Raw genomic sequence first — 17,945 nt, 5'->3', positions numbered from 1 at the left:
CACCAGTCTCACTCCCAGGACCTGTGTGAGTGACAGAAGAGGAGTGAGCATATTTATCCCCTTGCAGGCTGATGGAGAAGGAGGGAGAAGGGTGAAAGGGGCTTTCTAGAAGCTGGAGCAAGCAGGTACCTGTTGCATTCCATGATAGAACTGAAGGCAGGGCCTGGACTGGAACATATTGGAGACCCTGAGTGGGGCAGGGGGGGCCATCCTACCCACAGGGAGTCCACCATCAGGTAGAGGGTGACAAGTAAAAAGGCAACTAAATTCAGGGTGGACCATGTTTAGACCACACAGCGGAGTTATAACAAAGTGCAGTGGGAATGCCAGGGACGCGGGGCAGCAGAAAGCCTCTGAGACGGTCCAGAGGGATGGGCAGGGGGTGGCAAGGAAATGAGAGGTGTTCCAGGTGGAACATTATGAGGGGGTGCTGGGGCAGGATGTATAAGACGTTCAGAGAATGACTCACCTGGTGCATAGGTGGTTGGAGGACATCATGCCTGGAAAAACTGGACTGAGTTAGCGAATGGAAGCCTTAATGCCCTGCAGAGGAAACTATACTTACATGGGGGTAGATACTGGGAGTCTTGAAAAAATCTTGAGCAGAAAGTGACATGATCCAGCTTTCAGATTTTCAAGCATTTGAGTTTGGACGGATGGGAGGAAGAAATCAGACAGACCTAGGTTCCAGTTGTGCTCTGCCACCTAATAGCAGCGTTACGTGCTTTGACAAAATGACTCAAACACACTAAGCCTTAGTTTGCTTATCTTTAAAATGGGGAGAATGACACAGGATGCAGTGAGATAATCCACATAAAGCATTTGCTGGTGAAGCACGGATTAGTTATGACTGCTGCCAGAGAGATGAGTTACTTTTTTTTTTGGCTGCATCGGGTTTTAGTTGCAGCACGTGGGCTCCTTTCTAGTTGTAGCCAGCTTAGTTCCCCCATGGCTTGTGGGATCTTAGTTCTTCCACCGGGGACTGAACCCATGTCCCCTGCATTGGAAGGCGAATTCTTAACCAGTGAACCACCAGGAAATCGCAGAGGCAAGTTACTTAAATGGTGGTTTTGATTGTCTAGCTGGAGAAAGGGCATGAACTAGGGTGAGGATTGTAAAAGAAGGAAAAACAGCAGAGATACTATAGAAATAAAACCTATAAGCTTAAGTAGGTTGGATGTCAACTCTGGGTGACTAGAGACACAGACAGAGAGAGAAAGAGAAGTCGTGTCCGACTCTTTGCGACCCCATAGACTGTAGCCCACCAGGCTCCTCCGTCCCAGGGATTTTCCAGGCGAGAGTACTGGAGTGGGTTGCTATTCCCTTCTCCAGGGGATCTTCCCAACCCAGGGATTGAACCCAGATCTCCCGCATTGCAGGCAGACACTTTACCGTCTGAGCCACAGGGAAGCCACAGATATAGACAAGGCGAGTGTAAAGGCGATGAGTCAGGATGGGAGGTTTGTGAGGAGCAGGTAGAAATTGGGGTCAGCCATAGCAACGGGCGGCCACAAGGAGGGGTGGGTGAGGTTTGAGGATATGAGTTTACGGTCAACCCCAAAGTATTTTTTTTTTCCACTTTTTCTAACAAACCCTTTTGCAGCCCGGGAATGAAGGGTAGAGAAACTGAATAGTAAGCATCTCTAGCCTGGGCTCCTGTAAACAGAAAAGGAATGTCCAAGGGTCCAAGCATAAGGAGTGGGGGGCAGGGGAAAAGAGTCCTGAAGCTTCTGGCTGCATCCAGACTGGGAGAGGAAGCTGGGGAGGGCGGAGCTGGGGAGGGGTGGCTGGAAGTCTTGGTCAGGACAAAGTCCCCGCTCCCCTGAACAGGAGGGAGCGGGTGGGAGAGGGGGCTGTTAGGAGGCGATGTGATGGTGAAGAAGGAAGGAACAGTGCCATGTTTTAAAAAAATCAGCATAACTGAGCTATCACTTACATTCTGTAAAATGCACTGATCATAAGTGTAGAATTCGGTGTATTTTGATAAATAGAGTATTATTCCACGTAACTACCCCCTCAGTTAAAAAGACATGAAACATTTTCATCGTCTCCAAACCTTGCCTCGTGTGCCCTTTGCAGTCCACTGGACTCGGGCAACGGCGGATCTGCTAGGTGTCACTGTAGGTTAGTTTTGCCTACTCTAGAATTTCTCGTAATGGAATTGTCTGGTGAATGTGTATCCCTTCACTTGGTGGTGGCCATTTGGGTTGTTCACACTTTGGGCTGTTATTACTAAAACTGCTGTGAACGTTCGTGTATGTTATGTTCATGTACTATGGGCTTGAAGCTTTCCCTGGACTGTTCATGTTCACGTACTAGGTACTATGGGCATTACGTTTCCCCTGGACTGCCCCGGTTTTGATTTTGGCTCCATTTCTTACCAACTGTTGCCTGCCGGCTGTCCCTCTCCGCTACTCTGTCATATTTATTGGTAATGAACATCTACTCCAGAGGTCCTTGTGAATATCAGATGTTAATGTCTGCAAAGCTCCCAGAACCCTGGCTGGACATAGTCAATGAACCGTACATGGGAGCTGTGGGTACTTTTTCTGGGGAAGCACCACGTGGTAAGGGGCTTGCTTCATGGCCACGCTTGGAATGCCTTAGGATGCAGGTGTAGGAAATCCACTCGTCTTGATGGGCATCGGGTCCCTGCATGGTTGAGTCAGCCCCTCCGCATGATTATCCATCCTGAGCTTGGTGATGGCAGACCACGGCCCCCCCACTGTCTGAAACCCTAAGGGAAAAATCTTTCTCCATGCTTTGTAAACTACGAGGTATCTCATAAATGTAAAGTATTACTGTTGGTTATTGAATGACAATGCCACTCTTGTCCTCAGAAAAGACTGGACTGTATATAAAAGGTTTGCCCAAAAGTTTAAAACAAACTACCCCAAACCCTGCTCCCGCTGACTGAGAGCTTTTCCCCTTTAGAAAGGCTTTGCTGTGAGTGAATGTGGTGAGTGTGTGTGCGTGTGTGTGTGTGTGTCTTGAGAGCCCCTCCCCCAGTCTGCAAATGCTCCTCGGGGAGTGGGGAGGGCCTGGAGTTTCTGGCTGTCCTTGGAAAGTTGATTTAATAAGGGTTCCAGGAAAACCAGCCTCCCTCCTTCTCCCCCTCTCCTTTCCCTTCTCTGGTTTGGGATCTTAAAGAGGCTGAGCTGGTTTCAGACCAGGCTTTGTCAGGGAGTGGTAGGGGGAGACCGAAGCGGGGTCATGGACCGAGGAGTAAGAATGCCCCTTTAAAAAGATAAGCACTGGCTTGAAAGACACTTTGAGCTTGAAGAGGCTTGTTTCTGTGTATTTTTCTCTCTTTTAGAATAAGACTTGGAGAAAAGCTAGTGGACGAATCCAAAACTGCTTGCAAGACCACTTATCATGGAGCTTGGGGTGGGGGTCCTGCCCCCTTTTCAAAGCAATAACCTGGGCTAAAACCCCCAGACCCCATGGTGGAGGGTACAACATGAGACTCTCAAAATACTTGCCTACATGCTCAGAAACCTGCAACTAATAAACGATTTAATGGCTGGGGTTTTACAGCTCCTCCCACCTACCCAGATTTGAAGGAGTCTGGTGGCCGGTTGAAGGGGGAGAGGTTACCCTTAATGGAAAAGCCGCACGTTTCCATTTCTGGCTGCAAGCCCCCTGGAAGCTGGGCGCCACAAAGCGAGGCTTTGTCTATGTGTGCTGCAGAAACCTGGGCCCGTGGGGGAGGCAGCGAGTGGCGCGGGAGACATCGCCCCAGCTTCAAGTCCAGTCCCGGGCCCTGGCTGCCCCAGGCAACTCCCCGGGGGCTCCCCCAGCTCTCCTGGGCCCAAAGCAGTATGCATTTCAACCTGGCTGCAGGGGGCAGCCCCAGATCGGTACCAGAGGGCATCTCACCGCCGGCCTCCTACAGGCCGTGGCCCTACTGGCTGCAGCTGATGGGCGCAGCCAGAGGACCGGTGTCTGCTGGGCCAGTGTGTCCAGTGGCTATCCCATCCCATCCCCCATATCAGATCATTTTGCAAAAAGAACCTGTTTGCTTTGGATTCACATGGGGTGGGGGGCGTTGAAGGGAAGCTGCTTCTCCCCAGTGCCGGAAGGCGGGCGGCATTCTGTGGAGCAGAGGGCGATGTGGGGTGAGCCACTGGTGAACAAGGCTGGAGGATCTCAGGACCTGGGAATCTGCAGGGCGCCAGGCTACCCCCACTTCCCCAGACCATCTGCCCTGTCCCCCGCCCAGGAGGGGTGGCTCTTGTACCCTGAGAAGGGTGGAGTGGGCAAGTGTTCTGGAGCGGGGCTTTGCAGAGGGTGGGGGTCGAGAGAGGCTGTGAGGGAGGCGGGGAGGGCTCACGTGTCCGCCTGACCACGCCGGGCAGAGCCACCCCAGGGCCGTGCTCTTGGCTCTGGCTCCCGCATTGCTGCACCATTAGCTTCACTGATTTTCCACTCCGGCTCTGCCGGCCAGCCCCCCCCCCGAAGCCAGGGAGGAGGAATTTCTCAGGGAAGAACAAATGGCTGTCCAGAGCCCTGGCCCGGGTCGGGGGAAGGGAGGGAGCCCATACCAAGAAGCAGGCCGGACTGCTGTCCCCCCTGGCTTCTGTGACCGCCGCCCCCCTGGAGTCCAGGGGGGTGGGCAGGGCCCGGAGGGAGAGAGAGGGCCAGGGATGCCCCGGGGGAGGTGGGCCAGCAGGGCTCAGCCCGTGAGCGATGGCTCGTGTCTGGGGTGGTGATGGACGACCTTGGGAGAAGTGGGTTCCGGGGAGTCGTGCTCCGGGAGGGTGAGGTCCGGGGTCAGAGAGCCTGACCGCCTGACCGGCAGCTGCGCCCTGTTTTCGCAGGGCCTCGGTCCTCGGGGGCCGCTGGGGGCTCCAGCTCACCCTGTGGACGCCACCTTTGCCTCTTGCCTCCCGAAAGCCTGGCAGCGGGACAGCTGTTTCCCTGCTGACCGGGAAAGTCCAGCTGCTTCTGGCACTGCCGATCTCCCGGATTCAGCTGCCCGGGCCTCCCTGTTTGTCCTGGAGAGAAGGCGCCTCCATGCACTTCCTTTTACTCTGCCCACCCTCTCCCCCACCTGCACCCCCCAAGTGATTCAGCTGCAAGCCAACTGCTCAACCTGGGCTCTTAAGGCCGGGAGGAAGTCCCAGACTATTTCCTCTTAGGAGAAATTGCCTGGACCTTGGGCTGCTCCTGAACTTGAGGACTTGCTCCGACTCACAGCGGGTGATGGCCAAGTGCGGGGGAGGGGCAATGGCCCGATGCCCGCAGGGCGGGCTGGTCATGGCTCCTGCCCTGAACCCCCGTCCTGTTCTGGGTTCACACTGACCCTCGTTGCCCCTCTTGCCAAACGAGGTGCCCCCTGCCTTCATTTAAGGCTTTCTCTTTACAAATGGGAAAGCTCAGGATGGGGCTGTATCCAGTCAGTTCCACGCACTGAGAACCACTGGTGGGTGGAGATGGAAACTCAGTGCTTCCTTCCCGAGCCCACATGTTGTGTCATGGCCAAGCCTCCTGGGACAGGTTGTGTAAAAAAAGGAGGTGAGTGTTGGCGTGAATGCAGTTGTGTTTCCCGGGCCCTGATGTGTAGGCGTGTTGAGCCTCAAGTGGGTGAGAGGGTCAAGGAGTTCGGTGAAGACTGGACATTAGTGGTCATGAGTTTGGGCAGGGAAAGAGATTAAAAACCATCAGTGGTAAAGTTTCACATACTTGATCAACAGCGAAAGTTGAACTTAAGCCCTTATCCCTTCCTCTGTGTTCTCCAGGGTTAAAAACTAGCCTCTGGCTAACGGTCTCTTCGCCATTTGTTTACTGATTGCATTTTCTTCCTTTCTCCTTCCCTTCTCTCCATCCCTCCTTCCTTCCCACCCACCCACCTTCCTTCCTTCCCTCTCTCCCATCCATCCATCCATCTGGCCAAACAAGGCTTCCCTCTTCCTTGTTTAATACAGCATGCACATGCGTATATAACCATTGTTTATCCTGGTCCCGTAGCTGGAAATGTTCATCCCTAGCCTTTCCTGATTTCACTCTGTCATTTCTACTCTTAGCTTAAGGTGTAGCTTAAGGGTCATCTCCCTACTGAAGCCCTCCTCCGTTTCCAAATAAATCACTTTTTTTTTCTCTCCTTTTTGTGTAGCTTTCAATCTCGCACTGACTTTCCTCTGCCTTACGTTATTTAATATATGGCTGTTTCCTCCACCAGAGCAAAGTTCTGTGCAATCAGAAATGTTTTTATTGCTCTTTTAAACCAGGAATATTTGGGGGACTTCCTTGGTGGTCCAGTGGTTAAGATTTTGCCTTCCAATGCAGGGGGTGGGTGTTTGATCCCTGGTCGGGGAGCTAAGATCCTGTATGCCACGCAGCCAAAACACCAAAACATAAAACAGACTCAGTATTGTAACAGATTCAAAAAAAGACTTTAAAAATGGTACACATCAAAAAAAAAAAAAAGGAGTATTTCATTATAGAAAATTTAGAAAATATAGGCTTGTAAAGAGAAAAACTTACATGGCCACCATCCAAAAATAATCACTGTTAACAATGAATCTATTTCTTTAGTTTTTTCTACATTTATACAACATGACTTTTCAAACAGGTAATTTATACATTATATACTAGTTTGTAACATAAGCAGGTACTTATTGCCTTGCAGAGATGTTTTCATCCTGCTCAAGTAACTACAGAGAAGTATAGATGTACAAGATTTATTTATGCAGTCCTCACTATTGGGCATTTAAGTTATTTTCACTAGTTTGCACTTACGTGAATATACTTTCACAAATAAAATTTGTCCATGTATCCAAAGATTTTTAGATACATTCTAAAATCTTTTAGACACATTCTAAAAGTTGTGATTACATAGTACTGCTCCAGAAAGATGATACCAGTTAAGATCTTTAAAAATTGTAATTAATAAATACTGTTTATTACATTTTCACATTCTGCATCCTTTACATATTTTTACCTCTACACCAGTCCCATGGCCATAGGTTTTATTTCCATAATCAGATGAGGAAACTGAGGTTCAGAGAGTTAAGTTCTTTATCTAAAGTCAGGTAGTTGATGGGCCTAGAGAAGGGAATAGCAGCCCACTCCAGTCTTCTTGCATGGAGAACCCCATGGATGGAAGAGCCTGGCGGGGCTACAGTCCACAGTCTCAAAGAGTCAGACACTACTGAGCTACTAAAACACACAGCTGATGGGAGGTGAAAGTGGAATTCAGGCTCAGGTAGGTCTGACTCCAGTAAATTTTTTTCCAGTGTCTTGTACTATGTCTTGCTATCAAATTGGGTTTCTCCCCAAAATTCAGGCAGACCATCATTACAATTTAAATGTTGCTAGGTCGTTCCCTTTTATCTCACAGGAAGTAGGCGTCACCTCCCTTTCTGGGGTGACACATACATGTGCGCAATTGGGATAAGGCTGCAGATGCTTGCCTTGTGCCATTTCTTGTGGGACATTCTTCTGCTCTTGACTGTGAGGCTGTGCATTGCTCATAGGTCTGTGAGCCATCCCAGTCAAAGTGGTTCCCTAGCCTAGAATAATCAATAGAACAAAAACAGCCTTTCCCAGTGTAGCTGAGACCTCCTACTTGGCAAAGGTCTGGGATTAGAGGTCTGAAAAATGGATGCTTTTGAACTATGGTGTTGGAGAAGACTCTTGAGAGTCCCTTGGACTGCAGGGAGATCCAACCAGTCCATCCTAAAGGAGATCAGTCCTGGGTGTTCATTGGAAGGACTGATGCTGAAGCTGAAACTCCAATACTTTGGCCACCTCATGTGAAGAGTTGACTCATTGGAAAAGACCCTGATGCTAGGAGGGACTGGGGGCAAGAGGAGAAGGGGACGGCAGAGGATGAGATGGCTGGATGGCATCACTGACTCGATGGGCATGAGTTTGAGTAAACTCCGGGAGCTGGTGATGGACAGGGAGGCCTGGTGTGCTGCGATTCATGGGGTCACAAAGAGTCTGACATGACTGAGCGACTGAACTGAACTGAACTAAAAGCGTCAGAGTCCACACCTGAGTTTTCCTTGTTGGTCACACTTGTTCTAGAATATAGTGTATTGTCTGGACACGTAAACCACCTGCATTGCTTCTAAAATGGTCCAACAATGTCTGATAGATGAAAATAAACATGGCTAGAAGGCTCAGCAGGCCTGAGCACTAGAATCCTTTTGAGGCTACAGTATTTGTGTGTGTGTGTGCTAAGTTGCTCAGTCATGTCCAGCTCTTTGCAACCCCATGGACTGTAGCCCGCCAGGCTCCTCTGTCCATGGGGATTCTCCAGGCCAGAATACTGGAGTGGGTTGCCATGCCTTCCTCCAGGGGCTCTTTCTGACTCAAGGATCGAACCCATGTCTCTTATGTCTCTTGCATTGGTATGCAGGGTTTTTTACCACCAGTACTACGTGGGAAGCCCCCACCAGTATATATACATACATGTATGTATATAGTAATATATATTTTCTATATTTAAAACATGAAGAAATGCAAAAAAAAAATCCACAAGGTGATAGGGTCTTGAAATTTTGTTTTTCTTAGTGTTTATATTTAGCAAAGTAATATTTTTAAATACATATTATAGTGCACTTGGACTAGTCACAAAATACTTAAATTGAAAGGATACTCAGCATATATATTAATTTGTAGTATTCTGTCTGAAGTGTGCCCCAAGAATAGAACACAGATTTACTGTAAGTTATTTGGTAAATATTTTCTTCCAGTTCTTTTTTTTCTTAAGGGTTCTATTTTTCATTAGTCCAAACATAGGAAATACACATCCATGTTAAGTACTTCATTTTTTTTTTAACTTTATTTGTGTATTTATTTTTGGCTGCACTGGGTCTTCCTGCTACCCTCGGGCTTTCTCTAGTTGCAGTGAGCAGGGGCTACTCTCTAGTTGCGATGCGAGGGCTTCTCATGCCAGTGGCTTATCTTGTGCAGACACGGGCTCTAGAGCTCAAGGGCTTCAATAGTTACAGCACACGGGCTTAGTTGCTCCTTAGCGTGCAGGACCGTCCTGGACCAGGGATCGAACCCATGTCCCCTGCATTGGCAGGTGGATTCTTAACCACTACACCACCGGGGAAGCCCCTCTTTCAGTTCTGTCGGTAATTGTCTGTATGACCTTTGGGGGAAAAGCATGAAAGTCTTGGAGGCCCAGGACAAAGGGCATCCCCGCCCCAGCCTCGCCCTGGGTCAGGCCCAGCCCCAGCCAGTATCACTCTGACTTCACGTAGGAAAATACAGTAAGTGACTCATTGAAGAAGAGTCATCCAAAGACAACCTCAAATAAGGACATAAAACCCAGGTTATGAGGACATCTGAAGCCACAGGAGAAGGCTTCTTCCCTAAAGTGAAAGCACATGCTGACCACCGTTGGTGGGCAGTGATATGTATGCACACATATATCAGGAAGGCAGAGGTTTTGCTCTATTTTTTAGTCACTCCAGCACCTTAATGTCTGATACGCATTAGGCACTCAGTTAATACTTTTTGAATAAATGAATGCACGCATGAATGCGTGCATGAATGCACAGGGAAGTAACCATCCATTTTCTTTTTTAGAAAAGATACTTGCAACTGATAAGAACCTTCTGTAAAGTACAGGGAACTCTACTCAATACTCTGTAATGACCTATGCGGGAAAACAATCTAAAAAAGAGTGGATGTGTGTGAGGGGGTGTGTGTGTGTGGGGGGGGTGCTCCCTGACCAGACGGTAAAGAATCTGCCTGCAATGTGGGAGACCCGGGTTCGATCCCTGGGTCGAAAAGATCCTCTAGAGAAGGGAATGGCTACCCACTCCAGTATTCTTGCCTGGAGAATCCCATGGACAGAGGAGCCTGCCCAGCTATAGTCCATGGGATCGCAAAGAGTAGGACACAACTGAGCGATTAACACTGCTACCACTACATGTGTATATATATAACTGATTCACTTTTCTGTACATCAGAAACTAACACAAGATTGTAAATCAACTATACTCCACTAGGACTTCCCTGGTGGTCCAGTGGCTAAGACTCCAAGCTCCCCTCAATGCAGGGGGCCTAGGTTCGATCCTTAGTCAAGGAACTAGATCCCACATGCTGCAAGGAAGACCAAAAATCTTGAGTACAACAACTAAGACCTGGCACAGTCAAATAAATTAATTAATACTGAAAAACAAAATCTAGGGGCCCCCCCATTTAAAAAAATCCATACTCCCAATTTTTTTAAAAAAGGAATTAGAGGGGAAAATACCAACTATTTCCAGTTTTAAAAATGGGGAGGTTAGGAATGAAATCCTGTTCAATGAAAAGGTACAGCAAATAGGTGAGAAATAGTAACTGCTACCCCATATTGAGCCCTTGATGTCACCTAATGCAGTGGTTCTCAGATTTTCCCTGCAGGGACATCACGCAGTGGACTTGTTAAAAACCCCTGCCTCTGTTCACCCCTGGAGCTCTGGAGCCTGCAACAGGGCCCCTGCCAGGTGGTTCTAACAAGTTCCCCAAAGAACGTGGGTGCTGCTGGTCTGGGGACCACACTATGAGAATCTCTGATATCTCTTGATTCTCACTCACTTCAAAAAGTCTACAAGGTAGATGTTTAGGAAACATTTAGGAAACTGACTCAGAGAGGTCAAATGAACACTCCCCAAGGTTAAACAGCTAAAATAAATGGAGGATCTGGAGTTGACTTGGGTCTGTTTAATATAGGCACCTATGACTCTAACCTCTATACTGGGAGGCGAGGAGGGTAAAGAGGGCTGAGTCTGAGTACTGGGGAGTATTGGAGGGAGGAAGACCAGGAGTAGAGAGTTGTCTTCGGGGAAGGAAACTCTTTTCCAGGAACGCCCTCCTGCTTTGCTTAGGGCTTGAAGTCAGTTATCATTGCCGTTGGAATGTCATCAGCTCTCCCATCATTGGACCTTTTGCATTCGGAAATGTCTACCCCTTGATTACCCAGCTTCAGGGTTTACTTTGGGGATTAAGGTTTGTTTCCCTTCGGTTTTAGGAATTAGCTTTTAAACCTTAAAGAGTCAGGTTCCTTGACTAACCTACTGAACGAAATTCTCCCTTTGGCATCCAGAACTTTAGTCCATGTTATTTGCTCTCTCAAGCCTCTCTTAATGCCGGAAAGGTACACTAGGAAGAAGCATTTATTTTATAATGTTAGTCTTTCACCACTACCCGCTGACTACCAGTCCATTTTTAAAATTTATTTGCCTAGCTAGTGAGCATTAAAAAGAAAAAAAAAAAGATAAATTCTTCCAGAATACCTGGGTTCCTAGCTTATTCAGTCATAGTCTCTGGGCTACCCCACACCCTCAGTTCTGAGATTTCTTCTGGAACATCTCAGGCCAGAGGGAAAAGATGAAGAGGGACATGTATTGAAGGTGCTGGTGGCCATAACTCTGTGGCCAAAATGGAATCCCTTTTTCTTTCTTTCTTTTTTTTTAAATATTGACTCTATTTTCTATGCTTTACGTTACATGCTTATGGTGCCTAGTTACTCGTGACCAACTCTTTGCCACCCCATGGACTGTAGCCCACCCAGCTCCTCTGTCCATGGGATTCTCCAGACAAGAATACTGAAGTGGGTTGTCATTTCCTTCTCCAGGGGATCTTCCCGACTGAGGGATTGAGCCCGTATCTCCTGTGTCTCCTGAACTGCAAGCAGATTCTTTACATGCTGAGCCAACCAAGGGGCGGAGGGAGGGGGGGCGGGGGTGGGAAGCTCTGTACATTACATTCTTGTGTCTTATCTGTTTCATTTTGGCCACATGCTGCTTCTTTTTTTTTAATATTGACTGTATTTTCTGTACTGTATATTGCATTCTTGTGTCTTATTTTGGCTGCATGATTTGGCATGTGGGATCTTAGTTCCCTGGCCAGAGATTGAACCTGAGCCCCGTACAGCGGAAGCACAGAGTCTTAACCAGTGGCCCACTAGGGAAGTCCCCTCCCCTCTTTTAAGGAAAAGTAACTTGCACTCTTGTCTTCCTTCACCAAAGAGGGAGCACTGTGCTGTAGGGGCCAAGGGGGCACAGTAATTGGCACTCAATTCCCAAGGCCTGGTTGAAGCTTAGAATGTTGGTTAGAGCTGCAGGGGGAGGGCAGTAGGGGGTGATGAGAGCTTGTCCAGTCGGCCTTGCTATCTCAGAGTTGAGGACACAGAGGCCGAGAGAGGGATGACTTGGCCTAGGTCACGCAGTCACCCCAGTGACTTCCACGCCGGTACTCTTTTGGCAACCACCTGGGGCTCAAGCAGAGTTTGGGACTGAGTGGTTTTGACAAGGATTTCAAAGGGGGTTCTCATTTCTTAGGACACACGGAATGTGAATCTTGCCCACAGTAGGTGGTCTCTCCTGAGGGGCTCATTGTTCTAGATCCCCCAGCTCATCTGAGCACAGGAGTCCCCAGTGTGAACACTGACCGTCCAGGCAGCCTCTGGTCCTGGTTCTTCTACCTGCTCTGAGAGCCATTTCATCCCAGGGAGAAAAATCCCCAAACCACGCTCTTTCAGTTTCTGAAAACAGTTTTTGTTTGTTGTTGGTCAGTCATGTCCGACTCTTCTCGACCCCATGGACTGCAGCACGCCAGGCTTCCCTGTCCTTCACTATCTCCCGGGGCTTGCTCAAACTCATGTCCATCGAGTCAGTGATACAGTCCAACTGCTGCTCTCGTCTCGGTCACCCCCTTCTCCTGCTGCCCTCAATCTTTCCCAGCATCAGGGTCTTTTCCAATGAGTTAGCTTTTCACATCAGGCGGGCAAAGTATTGGAGCTTCCAAACTTCTGAAAACAGTACTAAATGGTCAACTTTCGTGGTGAATGTGAGGGAGAGAGAGGATGAATGCATGGTACGTCCATGGGCCCTCTAGCCCCTCGCTTACCTCCCAGTCTGTGGAGATGCCATTAGTCCCAGATTTTTAGATTTCACAAGCCAGATCCCCACCTCCCAATATTTGGGTTGACAACTTATTTTGCCATATAAGAACATCTTAAACAAAAAAACAAAAAAAACCACTTAACATTCTCCACTACCGATAGTGTTTATTATGGTAAAATATACCTCCTATAAAATTCACCTTTCTTAAGTGTACAGTTCTGTGGCATTAAATACGTTCACATTGTTGTACAGCCATCACCACCATCCAGCTCCAGAACTTTTCACTTTCCCAGCTGACACTCCACCTGTTAAACCAGCTTTTACACCACTTTGCTGGTGGTCCAGTGGTTAAGACTCCCGGAATCCGAGTTCCCAATGCAGCAAGCCGTAGGTTCGATTCCTGGCTGGGGAACTAAGATCCCCACACAGTTCTGCCAATAAATAAATAAAGGACGTCCATCACATTTATTCTCAAATAAGGGGCATTTCTTTAACAAGGAAAAAAAGAAATATGTGACTATGAAGAGTCCCTTTCCCCACTGCAGTGATCCTCGTCCTGCAGTGGGTCCGATGACCCAGGCCCACCATCACAGCCACAGGACTGGCCGGGGAAGGAAGGTGGCCAACCCGAAGGATACTGATAGCCCTGGTGCGTGTACTCTGAAGCACCCATCGAGGTCTGGTGGGGAGGGCAAAAGGCAGATGCTGAAGCAGCTGTGGCCTCAGCTAATTCATCAGCAAGTTTAGGAAGCCACAGTGTTTTCCTAGCCAGCTGCTGGGGTTTCCTTCCCCAAACCAGAGTTGGGCAGGGGGAGGCCCTGGGAGGGGGTGGGGCGGGGGGAGGTGCCTACATTCTTTTCTTCGAGGAACCTGACCGGACTTCTAAGGTCAGAGCCCGGCGGAGTGGGAGCTGCCCGGTTACCTCTTCGCTGTCGTCCCTCCCCCACTCTTAATGATCTTTCCATTACAGAACCCAGACCAGGAAGTGCCTGACAGGTCACAGCTGCAGACACATGGTTGGGGAGGCCTGGGCTCCGGGCCAGTGGTGGGAGGGTCTGAGCTTCCCTCGGAGCAGCAGGACCCCTGCACACTCACACACACACACATACACACACACACCCCTCTTCAGCTAGTCCAGCTTTCCCTGACTACTTGGGGGGGAAGGTGTTCTGTGTTGTCACAGTTGGTGACTGATGGTACTTTGGCTTTGAGTTTAGGACGTGGGAGAAGTTCCCCACCCGAGTGTCCCGATCCCTACACAAGTGTCCTTCCCGGGCGTGTGGTTCTTTAGGGGAAGTTTTCCATGAATGAACAAGGCTCTCCAGCTTCTTTTCCCAAGATGGGACCCACTGAACATGGCTCTAGAAGCTTCCAGGGCTGTGATGAGGCACAGTCTTAATGCTGCCCCAACAATCGATTTAACAACCGATCTAGCACGTGTTGTGTTAATTGCTCAAGTGAGTGAGTGAGTGAAGTCGCTCAGTCGTGTCCGACTCTTTGCGACTCCATGGATTGTAGCCTACCAGGCTTCTCTGTCCGTGGGATTTTCCAGGCAAGAGTACCAGAGTGGGTTGCCATTCCCTTCTCCAGGGTATCTTCCTAACCCAGGGATCGAACTCCGGTCTACTGCAGTGCCCCATCAAAATGCCAGATTCAAAAGATTTTGCAGGGGAGGGTTTAGAAGCAAGAGCATGAACTCTGCAAACCCACAAGCCTGGCTGGGCCAGCCCCCTTCATTTGTTATCTTCGCGGAGGCCGGCTCCTTCCACATACAAGTTTGCTCAGGAAATGTTAATTTACCCTAAACTGTGTCCAAGGGGGGCAGTTGTCACACAGGAGTTTCTGTCTCCACCGCCAGCTGTGTTGTTGGCTTTCTTCCCTGAATCTGCCAAGGCTGATTCCTCTGGTGCCAAGTGTGAGCCGGTGACAAACTTCTAGGAACTGGGAGCTGAGAGACCTTCCTTCCCAGTAGCTGCAGACCGACCTTTGCTCCTGACGCTTCTTCCCGCATGACTTAGGTGAGCTTGCCCAGGCCCAGGGCAGCTCTTTCTTCATGGTAAGGCAGGCAGGAGGGCAGCCAAGGGTACCGGGCATCCTTTGGAGGAAGCATTTCTGCCCGAAGTGCTTCTGTAAACACTAGGGCGATAGGAAGAAGGGAGATTTCTCTTAAAAACTACTCCTGGCACATTCCTTTGTTAATCACGTAATTACAGCCCTCTCCCCAGCCTGGAAGTGTCCTCCTCCTCGTGGTGGGAGGTATGGGGGTGGGGGGGGGAAGGTGGGGAACCCAGTCCCTAGGAGGGAAGAAAATGCATCAGCTAGAATGCCAGACTCTGATGCTGGGTTACCCATCGCTGCGTCTTTGGGGAAGGTCTGCACAAAATACAGGGATTCGCCTGCCTGCCCTGCAGCTTAACCGGGGAGCCGGTTTTGGGGGGTCTTGGAGTGGGTGCCGGGTCCTGGCTGCGGCTTCGGCCAGCGCGGGCGGCTCGGCGCTAAATTACAGTGACGAGATGGGACGACACAAAAGCCCCGAGATCTTTTTTTTTTTTTTTTTTAATAAAAACAAAACACAACTCCCGGCCCCAAGCCCCTGGGCTGCTGAATGGCAATGGCTTCCTGTCAGGATTAGCCGGGCCGCCTGGGCGTGTGTGCTCTGCCTTTCTCCTCAGGAAATACCTTTGGTAAGCCCGGGTGGGGTCCCCATGGCAACGCGATTGGGGACCCGCTGACTGAGACCATTCAGCTCCCATTGTGGCCAGGCCCCTTTGTCGGGAGCTGTATTGCTGCCCCTCTGGCCCACGCAGCAGTTTGCACCGTTTTGTCAGGCTGAATGTGGAGTTTTTACATTTTAATGGGCTCTTCTGGCAGCGGCCCATTTGCATGCAAAATGCTCCTTCTTACTTCTTTGCCTTTTTCTATTTCAAAAAAAAAAAAAAACCCTACACTCCAAATCCCCCGGGTCGGGGGCCCAGTGAATGCGGCTGGATCAGGGTGTCAGGCCCCACTAATTGACTGGTGTCCCCGTGTCCCCTCCCTCACACATCCGTGTGCACCCTGTCTCGGGGACGCCGCACGCCCAGGGGATCACGCATCCGGAGGGCTTCCTCCCTGGACCCCCCACCCTTGCAGGATGACCGTTGTCCCCCAGGATTTTGATGAGAACCCCCTCTGGCCTGGCCTTGCCAGACTAAAGTAAGTTTTCAGTTCCATTTCAAAGCCAAAATAACGTAATAAAAACCTCGACAGAGGGCTCCCGGGGCCCCGCTGGGCTGTTCTGTCTTCCTTTTAAGTTGCTTTCAAAGCCACCCCCAGTTCCTCCCCCACCCACAATTGCCCCCTCATTTATCTCTGGGGAGTTTGTGCCAAGACTGTAAACATTCCTGGACCACCAGTTCCCCACGTTACCGAAGAGCATGGCCCTCTCTTCTAATTTTCTCAACCCAGAAACGCAGAATCCAAAGGATTTCCTAGGAATGGAGAAGCTCCAATCCTTTGGCCACCTGATGCAAAGAGCCAACTCATTGGAAAAGACCCTGATGCTGGGAAAGATTGAGGGCAAGAGAAGGGGGAAACAGAGGATGAGATGGTTGGATGGCATCACTGACTCAGTGGACCTGAATTTGATTATACTCCAGGAGATAGTGAAGGACTGGCAATCTGCAGTCCATGGGGTCTTGAAGAGTCGGACAGGACTGAGCGACTGAACAACAAAAAGGGATTACAGCTGTGGAGAGCCGTCACACCTGGATTTGTTGGGGGGGCTAGCTATTCAAGCCCTACACCCTTCCCCTCTGGAGTGGGCATAGAGGTGATGCCACACTCACCTCCTGAGGTAGATGAGACATACTTAAGGATCAGCCCTCAGCTGATAAAGCCGTGAAAATCTGCAAGTCACATTACAAATGAGTTGTACAACAGAGCTGCAGAAATCTCCAGGGAATGAGTTTTCCCGTCTGGGGAAGTGATAGAGAGACAGGAAACAATAGTATTTTAGGAGAAAGCAAAATAAAGGGCAGTGAGGGTATTGGCTTGGCGAGGGGGCGGGAGAGGGGTGCAGGAGAGCTGGGGGGAGGCCAGGACTTGAGAGGCCCCAGGTCCTGGAGGAGGGCATGCAAACGGGGCTACCAGGGGCGTGAGGGGACAGGATACAGAGTGCCTGGGCCAGGGCTGGGACAGCCAGGATGTGTGATGGGGGAGGAGGAGGAGCTGGCCCAGGGGAGCGGTGGCCAACCTCTTTGCCTGACATTCTTGATCTTTTCAGTGGATCGGGCAGGGGTCATCTGAGGTCATCAGCTCAGCTATAAGCTACACTCAAGAGGGACTTGGGGGACTTCCCTGATGGTTCAGTGGTTAAGACTCGTGACTGTTTTGTGACTTTGGGAGAAGTCTCGAGACCTCCACTGTCTTGTGTTTAACAGAAATAAATGCAAATGAGCACAGAGGTGAATAAGTTCGCCCTGTAAAGCATCAGGTGCCGCCCCGAGATGGGGCGCTACTGTTAGCCCCGGGTCTGCCATGGTCACGGTGCCGCCCCCCCCCCACCTCCCAATTTCCTCGTCTGCCAAATGTGCTCAGTCACACCTGCTCAACTCTAAAGCGTGGATGAGCACGGCCAGGAAAGTGCATTGTAAGTAATAAAACACCGAGTTATCAAGTAGTGGTTGTGGAGGTGAAGAAGTGAGAAGAGGAGGAGGAGGCTAAAGCAGCCCCTGCAGAGTCCCATGGGAGGAAGGTAGGTGCCATTAGGCGGGACCCAGGGGCTGACCAGAAAGGGTTTCTGTCGCCTTCCGGAGGCAAGGATTGCAAAGACAGTGCACATAGAGACGCTTCGCGCTGGTCGCTTTCAAAGGTTCTGGATGCATGTGGATTCTGAAGAGCCAGGCCACCTGGGGGCAAATCCCTGTTCAGCCACTTACTGACTAGGTGGGCTGTCTTGGACACATCCTGAACTTCCCGGGTCTCCATGTCCCCTCTGTCAAATGAGGGTGATGGTCCTCACTTCACGGGGTTGTTGTGAAGCACTTGCACTTGGCATACTATCAGCTTCTGCGTTCCCAGGGTAGAGGTAACAATGGTATCAACCTCCTA

At 49.9% G+C, this 17,945-nt stretch overlaps 1 protein-coding gene across 10 annotated transcripts in view; it reads left to right on the top strand.

Annotated features, from left to right (window-relative positions):
* The window catches only part of FGFR1 (fibroblast growth factor receptor 1), a 50,206-nt gene that overhangs the window by 9,861 nt on the left and 22,400 nt on the right, over positions 1 to 17,945 (top strand). The window lies entirely within an intron of this gene.

The sequence above is a fragment of the Cervus canadensis genome, chromosome 31 (genome assembly GCF_019320065.1).
Source record: "Cervus canadensis isolate Bull #8, Minnesota chromosome 31, ASM1932006v1, whole genome shotgun sequence".
Classification (NCBI taxonomy): Eukaryota; Metazoa; Chordata; class Mammalia; order Artiodactyla; family Cervidae; genus Cervus; species Cervus canadensis.
This window is presented reverse-complemented; position numbering and strand designations above follow the sequence as displayed.